Raw genomic sequence first — 9,831 nt, 5'->3', positions numbered from 1 at the left:
CTAATGTTGCCTAGAACACTTTTTGTTTATTGCTTTCCATTCTAGTTTTCTAATTAGGTAGAAGAGGAATCTACAAAGCTGGGGTTTTTGTGGTTGGCGGCAGGGGGAGGGGGGACATCAGGGGTCAAATTCCCTGAATTCTCCATTTGAATCATCTTAGATCTTCCTGTTGTACATTTATTGTAGCTGGGCACTGTAATGGTCTCAAGAGATCCTATAGCAGTGTTTCTACTTTTGCATTTGATTTTAATTCATGAGTCTCTCATATACCAGCCTGTTCTTACCCCTCGCTATATCCCCTTTGGTGCCTTTGACAGCTTCAAAGAGAGAGTTACTAGCTTGTGCTCCTGGTCCCTTTGCTCTGGTGTGTGCCAAAACAGACAAGTTGCCAGACCATGGGTTTTGTTGACTCTAGAACTGAAGTTGCAGATAAAGGAGGCCATAAAGTCTACAGAAGCCCAGGGAATACAGAAGGAGAGATACTGACCAGAGATAGATAAAGGAAAGATAAGGCAGGTACGAATATGTCTTGTGCAGAGGCTGCAGACATGAGATCCAGAAGTAAGGGCATCAGAGGAAAAAGGACAGCAAGCAGAACAAATATTTCTGTGATCAGCTGAATTAATGAAGCCAGTTTTCTGAGAGGGTTATTTCTTTTCCTCCCCAGAATGACTCCAGCACCATTCATAATCACTGAGATACCCCAACAGAGAGATGGCTTGTGCTGTAGTAATACTTGTGCAGTTGGCCAGCTGACTGCTGCCACACAGTTCAGCAGAGTTTGGCCTGTCTCTCTTTAGGTGGGGACACTTTCTCTGGCCTCTATCGTCTACCCAGCTGCTGATTTTCATGAAGTGTGTTCAGGCATCATTATGTTTGGGTGTGTTATTCTGCCAAATCTGGCTGAAACTGGACATTTGCATAAGCCTCCTTTCCTTAAAAAAGTAGGCTGAAAATAAATTGTAGAGGGGAGTCACACTTTACTTAACAAAGAATATGAATAAAACCTAGCAGAGTGAAAGAAAACTGTCAGTGAGCTAGAAGAGGTGGGATTAACAATGTGTCTCTACAGTTTGAGGTGGTGTTAGTGGACCCAGGAGCACTCCATAAGCTGTTTTCATGAGGCTTGCAGAGAAGAGGGCACGCTGGATGGAGCGAAGTTAAGCACCTTCCAGGTTACACTGCTTCCAGCCCCAGAATTAGCACTATACTCTATAAAGAAAGTACAGATGGCCAACAGGATAACAGCGTCATAACCAACATGCAAAAATAGGAATGCTGTATGAAAAAAATTGCAAAGTGGGAGTAGGAAGCTGGACAGACTGCATTAAGAAAGCATTAACATGAACAGACTGACAACTGGACTCCACATTCCCCACCTGGCCACTTTTAAGAGGATCTGGTCTCTTAGAAGCAGAGAGAGTGAGCCACATCTTGTAGCATGCCCTTACCAGCTCAGATTTTTTTGTCCTTCTTCTGTTACTGCCAGTCAGCTGTTCCTAGCATTTAATACACATTATATTAATGAATGCTACGTTTTCCAATTTCATGCTATACTAGGCAGCATGATAAGAAGACAGTATTGGACAGGCCATAGGCCAGAAGACATGTGAGTACCATTTTTAGCTGGAGAAAGATACTGGTTTTTTTTGTTTTCTCACACTGGCTATTCCTTTTTCCTACCCAGCCTCCTGGACAAACGCAGGCAGTGGCTGGGGAGTTAGGGGAAGGGCTGAATGCAGTCCAAAACACGTGGTAAATAAGCAGCAGGACTTGAAACCCTTTCCTGAAAGACAGCACAGAGACTCACCTCTTCTTTTTCTTCCAAGGAGGCAGCTCCCATTGCACTATTTTCCTAGCGAAAGAAGTTACGATCTTCAGGAAAAGACTTCTTTCAGGGTATGTTATGCTTTCTTTTGTGTTTTCTTTTCAAGCTGTATGTAAGTGTCAAGAAATGGCATGGAATGGAGTGGGGGAGCTGTCTCTGACAGCTGTGGTTTAATCCTGGAAAGAGGGGGAGGAAGGACGACTAGGGAGTAAGTGGCCTATATCAGTCCCAAGAAGAGTTGAACAGAAGGATGTTGTATTTGTTTCTGTTTGTATTTCTGGGACTGATGCCATTATTTATGTGTTTATGACACTTTAATACTCTTTTTCCTAGCTTAAGGGCCAAAACTCGGTCCTTACTCAGCTCTAAAAATCCCACTGAAGTAAATGGGACAATTTTTATGACTAGAGGTTTAATATCAGGCCTAAAGGCTGGATGTAGACAAAGAAAATGTTTCTTGCATGAGAGCAAATATGTCTTATGAACTCTAGAAGGAAAGATATTCCCCCTCACCAGTTCCTGAGGACAGAGGACACTTGTCCTTCCTCAGCCATCATCACTCATAGCACTTCCTATGGGAATGACAGCTGTCACCAAAAAGTGTCTTCCTTAGCATGAGCAGGATAAAGGGCTTCCTTAACTCTGAAACGACATCTCTAAGATTTTACTTGAAACCTAGATGAAGTAGCTAAATCAAAGTTAAAAGTGACAAAAGCAGCCAAAGACTGTTCACTGTTCCATTTAACACTGTTCACTGTGGACTTATTTCCACACTCCTTAGCAATTTCTTTTTTTTCCCCACCAAACACTAGTTTGATTACAGCCTGTCAGCCATAATCCAAACATACTGGCTTGCATCAGCTAGTGTCAGAACATCTGTCTCCTTTGGAGGGCAGATTTTCAAAGGATGCAATGAGTGCTTCTGAAAAGAAGCAAATTTCATCTCTCTTTCTGCTGAAAGTCACGTTGAGAAGCACAGACCACTGTTTGTGCACTCAGACTGGGGCAAAGCAAACGCTTTTCAGGTTGCATGAATAGATGCATGCTGTGAAATATAAAAGTAAGTCAGTGTTGTAGTAGTCACTTTAGCATTAGTACCAAGGCTTGCTGAAGTCTTAGGCCACAAGAACTTTCACCTAGATCCACTGGCCGTGCACTGAACTTTTACTTGGCTACATGAAGGAAGGCCCCCAAAACCGGTGCAAACCAGAAAGATAAGGAGGCTTCAACCTTAGCAAAAGCTGCGATCTTAGAGATAAGAGAAGAATCAGCCCACCTAGAGACAATGAAAGGGCCCAATGAAGAACAGGAAGACCCCAGACCCAAATACTACTATCGGTCTGAACTGTCTCCTGAGAGGAGGGGAGTTTAGATCGTAAGGGTGTAATTACCCAGGGATTTCTTTGTGCTGGGTCCCTCTGCGGAGGCGCCCAGCTCGAGCTGTTTTCACCGCTGTACCAATAAACTCATCTGGCGTACGTCATATCAGAGACTCTGCTTCAGGAAACCTAGGGTTGAGCCAGAGGGGAGAGGAAGCGCCCAAGAGTGAGTGTGTGTGTGAGCAAGGAGTCAAAAAAGGGCACCCGTCAGCTCACTGGAGCTGCCCGCTGTGAAAGGACTCTGGTCCTAGCAGTTAAAGTCTCAGGTGGTGTGTATGGAACTCCCTGGATGGTGTGTGAATGCTCGGGCAGCGGCTTCTCCTTTAACAGCCAGTTTATTGCCTGCTCTGGAGCTCATATTTAAAATTGCTTTTAAGTGACACGATTCACATGAACAAAACAAGGTATTGTCTGGACCAATGCTTCAAAAAGACTCCTTATATTTCTGTGATAAGGAGCTATTGCATTAAGCATGTATGCAGATAATGTGCCTTAGGATGTGCTACAGTGAGCGACTCCCTGACAGCAGATCTCTGTGCCTATGTGCAGTCTTGGTAGGGGATGGAAGGCTGCACAGAGTCAGGGGTCCCCACACTGGTATCTTTCAAATAAATTTGTTATATTTATGATAGAGTCATAAAATCCCTTTTTCAATAAAGGCATATTTATTGACATACTCACTGAGTCATAACTGCCGATGCAAGCAGTCTTCTTTTTCAGGTAACAAACTGAAACATTACCTATCATCAGAAATAATTGTAGGTCATATCTCATGAAAACACTAGTTTAGATTAGTATAAACCTAAATTATCAAAACCTGATATTTTGATCTTCAGTTTTGTAATCAACTTCATATAATTTAATCTACTGATGCATTAATCCCTGGGAACTACTGGCCTGTCAGCCTCACCTCTGTGCCTGGAAAGATCATGGAACAGGTCCTCCTAGAAGCTGTGCTAGAGCACAGGGAGGACAGGGAGGTGATTCGAGACAGCCTCGAACATGGCTTTACCAAGGGCAAGTCCTGCCTGACCAACCTAGTGGCCTTCTACGATGGAGTGACTACATCAGTGGACAAGGGAGAAGCAATGGATGTCATCTGTCTGGACTTCTGTAAAGCCTTTGACACAGTCCCCCACAACATCCTCTCTCTAAATTGGAGAGATATGGATTTGATGGGTGGACTGTTCAGTGGATGAGGAATTGGTTGGATGGTTGCATCCAGAGGGTAGCGGTCAATGGTTCAGTGTCCAGATGGAGATCAGCGACAAGTGGTGTCCCTCAGGGGTCCGTACTGGGACCAGTGCTGTTCAATATTTTCATCAATGACATTGACAGCGAGATCAAGTGCACCCTCAGCAAGTTTGCAGATGACACCAAGCTGAGTGGTGCAGGACACGCCTGAGGGATGGGATGCCATCCAGAGGGACCTGGACAAGCTGGAGAAGTGGACCTGTGTGAACCTCATGAGGTTCATCAAGGCCAAGTGCAGGGTCCTACACCTGGGTCAGGGCAATCCTCACTTTCAATACAGGCTGGGGGATGATGTGATCGAGAGCAGCCCTGTGGAAAAGGACTTGGGGGTACTGATGGATGAAAAGCTGGACATGAGCCGACAATGTGCGCTCGCAGCCCGGAAGGCCAACCGTATCCTGGGCTGCACCAAAAGAAGCATGGCCAGCAGGTCGAGGGAGGTGATTCTGCCCCTCTAATCCGCTCTGGTGAGACCCCACCTGCAGTACTGCCTCCATCTCTGGAGCCCTCAGCACAAGAAGGACATGGAGCTGTTGGAGTGGGTCCACAGGAGGGCCACAAAAATGATCCGAGGGCTGGAGCACCTCTCCTACGAGGACAGGCTGAGAGAGTTGGGGTTGTTCAGCCTGGAGAAGAGAAGGCTGCGGGGAGACCTTATAGCAGCCTTCCCGTACTTAAAGGGGGCCTGTAGGAAAGACGGGGACAGACTTTTTAGCAAGGCCTGTTGTGACAGGACAAGGAGCAATGGTTTTAAACTAAGGGAGGGCAGATTTAGACTGGATTTAGGAAAGACATTTTTTACAATGAGGGTGGTGAAGCACTGGAACAGGTTGCCCAGAGAGGTAGTGGAGGCCCCACCCCTGGAAACATTCAAGGTCAGGTTGGACGGGGCTCTGAGCAACCTGATCTAGTTGAAGATGTCCCTGCTCTTGCAGGGGGGTTGGACTAGATGACCTGTAAAGATCCCTTCCAACTCAAAGCATTCTATGATTCTGTGATTCTATGATTAATGTATTCCCATTCATACAGTGGTGCTTCCTGTATTATTTGAAGCAGACTTTCAAGGCCTCACACAGAAAGTAATCCCTCAGCTTCACTGTTAGCGTAAAAAACAGTTTCTTTCTCACAGCCTGCTGATGTAGTCTGTCAGGAGCTGGTGGAAGGCCAGGACTTATGTAAAGTTGATAAGGGGGATTCAGACTGGAACGTGGAACGTCTAATCAAGAATGACTGTCCTTGGGAGCAAAGCACATCCTGGAGAAATATGTAAGCTAATTAAGATGTTTTGGGAACCATCTGAAACTACTAGCAGAAGTGTGATAAGAAGCACCCTCACGCAAACTATCCTCATTATAATACTAAACGTCACACCCCTGGAGCTGGAGACCCCGGCCCAAGCAGAGACCCCTCACCTTTGAGCAGGCGCAGAATATTAAAGTAGCACTGTAGCTTTAAGTTGAAATAAGAGAAATGTAGACCAATAGAAAACTGCTTTGTGTAATTACTTATGCATATGCATAACTAGACCGTATAAATACTGTACCTGCATGACCGAACTTTGTGCTAGCTTTGTGGAGCTAACACCTAGCACCCATGTCTGCGCAGACGTGAAATAAAATAGCTTTGCCCTGTGTGTGTATTGGTGTCTCGCACACTGGGTAAATGACCTCACACTTGTGGGATAACACTGACGTAACTATTTTCCTGTGGGGTGCTCCACCCCTTCTTCATTCTAGGGAGTAACGGAACCAATGTTTACAGCTGCAGCGCTGGAGGCAGGACCTGTATACTTCTTTGATCAGGTATTTTCTTTTCTATCCAGGACATTCTTCTACTTCCCTTTTCCCCTTCACACCTCCTCCAGTCTTAATTTGGAAACATTAATTTTGTTGTAGATGAAAACTAGAATGAAAGACAGGGGCCAGAAGAACTGTCCTCATATTTCCCTACAGATCTTCTCCCTGGCTTTACTCCCAGGTAACAGTGTGACACCAGTAGTGGTGGGAGCAGGGAAGTTTCTGTCAACTATTTTTTCAGGGAAGACAGAAAAAGGAGTCCCAAGGTAGATGTGGCCAAGGCAGAATGGGAGAGATAGGGGAGGCACATGACCAGAACTGGCATCGTGCCACGCAGTGTGAGCAGAGGGAAGGTGACAGTGTCCTATACCTAACCCTGACTCCTTGAGGTGTAGTACCTAATGTTCATTTCTGCTGTCAGCATTTCATGAGTTCAATATATTTAACATACAAATCTTGAGCAGTTAGTTAAAGAATGCCACATAATAGCCTTGTTCTACTGTTTTGGCATGGACTGAACAACAGCATGTTGCAGAGCTCTGTGGATTTCATGAAGTTCATGTCTGCTGACTAACACACTGGGAGCCAGTGTTCACAGCATTCCTCTGGGGTGTGACTCCTCCGGATAACTGGGTTTTAAATTCAGGTTTCATCACATTTGCTTTAAACTGATATTTTTGTTCCAAGGACAAACCTTGTTTTGCCTAACTTGCTTTTGAATTTCAGAAATTTACTCCAGATTGTTTCAGTCTATGAACACATTTGCACTCAAAGAGTGTAAGAAGCTACCATTGAAACTGGAGGGGATAACCATGTGGTTACAGCTAAGCTTGTGTGTGTTGAGAGGCTTGAGTACTAAGACTTTTTTGGTAAACTTTCTTTGTATTTTAGATTTTAAAACTCCTAAAACTTGTTAATAAATTTTCCACATTGGCAGTCCTCTAATTAAAGTGTTATAGTTTAAAATAAAGGTGGTCCTCTCATAACCTGGAAGATCAGAGTTCCCAAACTGGAAAAAAAAAAAGCCCAACACAAAATAGGGTATATAGAATCAGCAGCTACTGGAGAAGACTTCTTTAGACACTCCAAGTTTCATTACATCGAAAAGTCCTTTGCATGTCACATCTAAGAAAGCAAAGTTTTGGATTTATTTGATTACCATTTTACTGAGGGAAGAGAAAATAATTTTAGATAGGAGAGAAGAAACCAATTGGCATGTTACATTACATTACATTACATTGCACTTCAGCGGGCATAGTCCAAAGCATACACTGTCAGTGCAGAGACTCTGTGGTTTGGCAATGGCTGCACTAAATCTTGTGCTGCTCTGCACAGGTATTTCTGAGCTTGATCTCAGAGTGTCTTCCTTGGGAGGAAATGTGGCTCAGTCTCAATTGTGAAAGGGAGCACTGCCAGCCTGTCCACATATGTTTCAGGTAGCAAAGCTAAGAGGTCTCTTTCTGTGTTCTTTAACTGTTACCGCTCTCACTTAATGATACAGCTTTTTTTTCTCCTCAGCCTGATTGAAGGCAGGAGTGCCATCTGTACAGGTGAGCATGCAGAAAGGCATGAAGATGGTTTCTTAAACGATGATACAACAAGAAAAGAAAAATTGTCATTCCCTGTGTAAAACCACTACAGAGGACTCAAACCCAAAGATCTCCCAAATATCTTTGATCCCACAGGCAGATGAGGACTCACTACCGAACATGTTGTTGGCTGCCAACATGTTACAGGAACTTGGAGAGAAGTTGCAGTTCCTTGCTAGGTATGAGACTGGTTTCCCTCAGGGACTTGTGAATGTGCTAACCTGTAGCTGGAGAGAACTCACGGAGGGGGTTGATTACTGTGAATGGCACCAGAAGTCACTAGCGTACAAAACTGTGAGAAGCCAAGCCTCAGAGGAGGTTAAGAGTGGTGCTCCGGGGTCCAAATGTACAGAGTGTGAAATCACTGCTGTCAGACAAGAACGATACGAGAAAAGCTTTGCTCTACCAGCCTGCACTACAAAGGAAAAAGAAAGCCTGAGACAGCATCAAACATGCCTGTAGGAAGTAAAGGTAAGGTTGTGCTGTGTATGTGTGCTGTGTTGTAATGTTTGGCCACAAAAGGGAAAAAAGCACTTTCTGTTGAGACTACACTCTCTGTTGGCTGGGTAGGCCAACGTGCTCCACTTTATAGCTTGTTATACTGCAGTTCTCTGCAAAGCATTGTTTTAGGAGATGATGAAATAGCTTTGCAGCTGAAGCAAGAGGTACAAACACTTAGAAGAACAAAGCTGGTGAAACTGGGCAGTGTTTCAAACCATTTATCAAAGCATATTTAGTCTCTTCTTTCAGGGTGAGTGATAGAGTCATAACATATTAAGCCAGTAAAAATCATTTGCATCCAGAGCATTTCATTCAGCAAGTGTCAGTAATCCTCAGTGCAGAGCCATAGGTTGGGGTCAAGCCTGTTCCAGCCCTGCAGGTGCTACTGTAGTCCTCCTCTTTAGAAAAAAAGAATAATCTTTGTTTTTATGTTTTTGAAAGCTGACTCACCCTTGCATGTATGATCATGAGCCTTGCGCTCTGCTTTCTTCCTGTCTAGCTCCTGTTGTGCAAAATGATGCTGGCCAGTCACCCGTCACTATCAGCTTCTTGCTCTCATCCAACATTTGTGAGGAAAGAGGTGAGAGTGGCAGGCAGCTTGGCTGGATGGCTGGTGCTTAGCAGAGGTGGTTAGAATTATGCAGTACCTGGACAGCTGTTCTGAATGCCTGAATTAACTGAAGTATGGATTAGCATGAGAAGGGAGTAATGGTCAAGCAATAACCCTCCCTGCTTTTTGGATACAATCTGTTTTTAAATACCCAGTCCTTCTCTGATTATCTCTGATCATCTGCCAACAAGGTTTTCTACATAGCCACTGCAGGTCCACTACTTTTTGCTAGCAGAATACAGGGTGAATAATTGCTTTGGGATATTCTTTTAAGCCTTTCCCTACTGGAAACTGTCTGACCACATATATTTGACTTAATAGGTTTTGCTCTGAATGGGAGCACTAATGCACTAACTGAAAAGTTCTTCACAAGGCATTATACCAGTTCTGCCTAAAACGTGGACAAATTTGATGATCTGAAGGGAAGAACTGCTTACTCTGCACCTCTTTTTGGATTTCTGTAATAACATTGCCATGTGTAAAAAAAAAACATTAGTGCATTTTCTTCCTAATCCTGGCCGTGAAGTTGGTCAGGTGCCACCAGGACTGCAGAACTGAAATTCCTTGGCTGGTGAAGGTTAAAAGTGCTGCAGAGACACCCAGCATCCTAGCATGGAGGAATAGCTCCATAAACAAATATATAGGCACTGAAGGGAGTTATACCCTCTTTTGTAATTTTCTGAAAATGTGGTATCCAGTTTCTTCTGGTTGTAACAAAGCAACAACACTTCTGAAACGCTTTGCTGTAGAGTTGCATGCTCTTGGTGTCTCTGAGCTATTAAGTTTGCAAGAGTATTGATTCTACCTTTAGCTCTTGTGCTCACAAGCAGCCTCTCTATTCTTCTGTCTCAGTGATCTCAAGATCATGCACACT

General features: G+C 44.2%; 1 long non-coding RNA gene across 1 annotated transcript; it reads left to right on the top strand.

The window, feature by feature from the left end:
- The first annotated feature begins 5,596 nt into the window (after window positions 1-5,596).
- On the top strand, window positions 5,597-8,019 carry LOC142404646 (uncharacterized). Its single transcript, XR_012773929.1, has 4 exons — window positions 5,597-5,727; window positions 6,198-6,263; window positions 7,593-7,693; window positions 7,776-8,019. It is a non-coding gene; the product is annotated as an uncharacterized LOC142404646 (long non-coding RNA).
- The last annotated feature ends 1,812 nt before the right edge of the window (window positions 8,020-9,831 follow it).

Source organism: Mycteria americana, chromosome 1 (genome assembly GCF_035582795.1).
Source record: "Mycteria americana isolate JAX WOST 10 ecotype Jacksonville Zoo and Gardens chromosome 1, USCA_MyAme_1.0, whole genome shotgun sequence".
Taxonomy (NCBI): domain Eukaryota; kingdom Metazoa; phylum Chordata; class Aves; order Ciconiiformes; family Ciconiidae; genus Mycteria; species Mycteria americana.
This window is presented reverse-complemented; position numbering and strand designations above follow the sequence as displayed.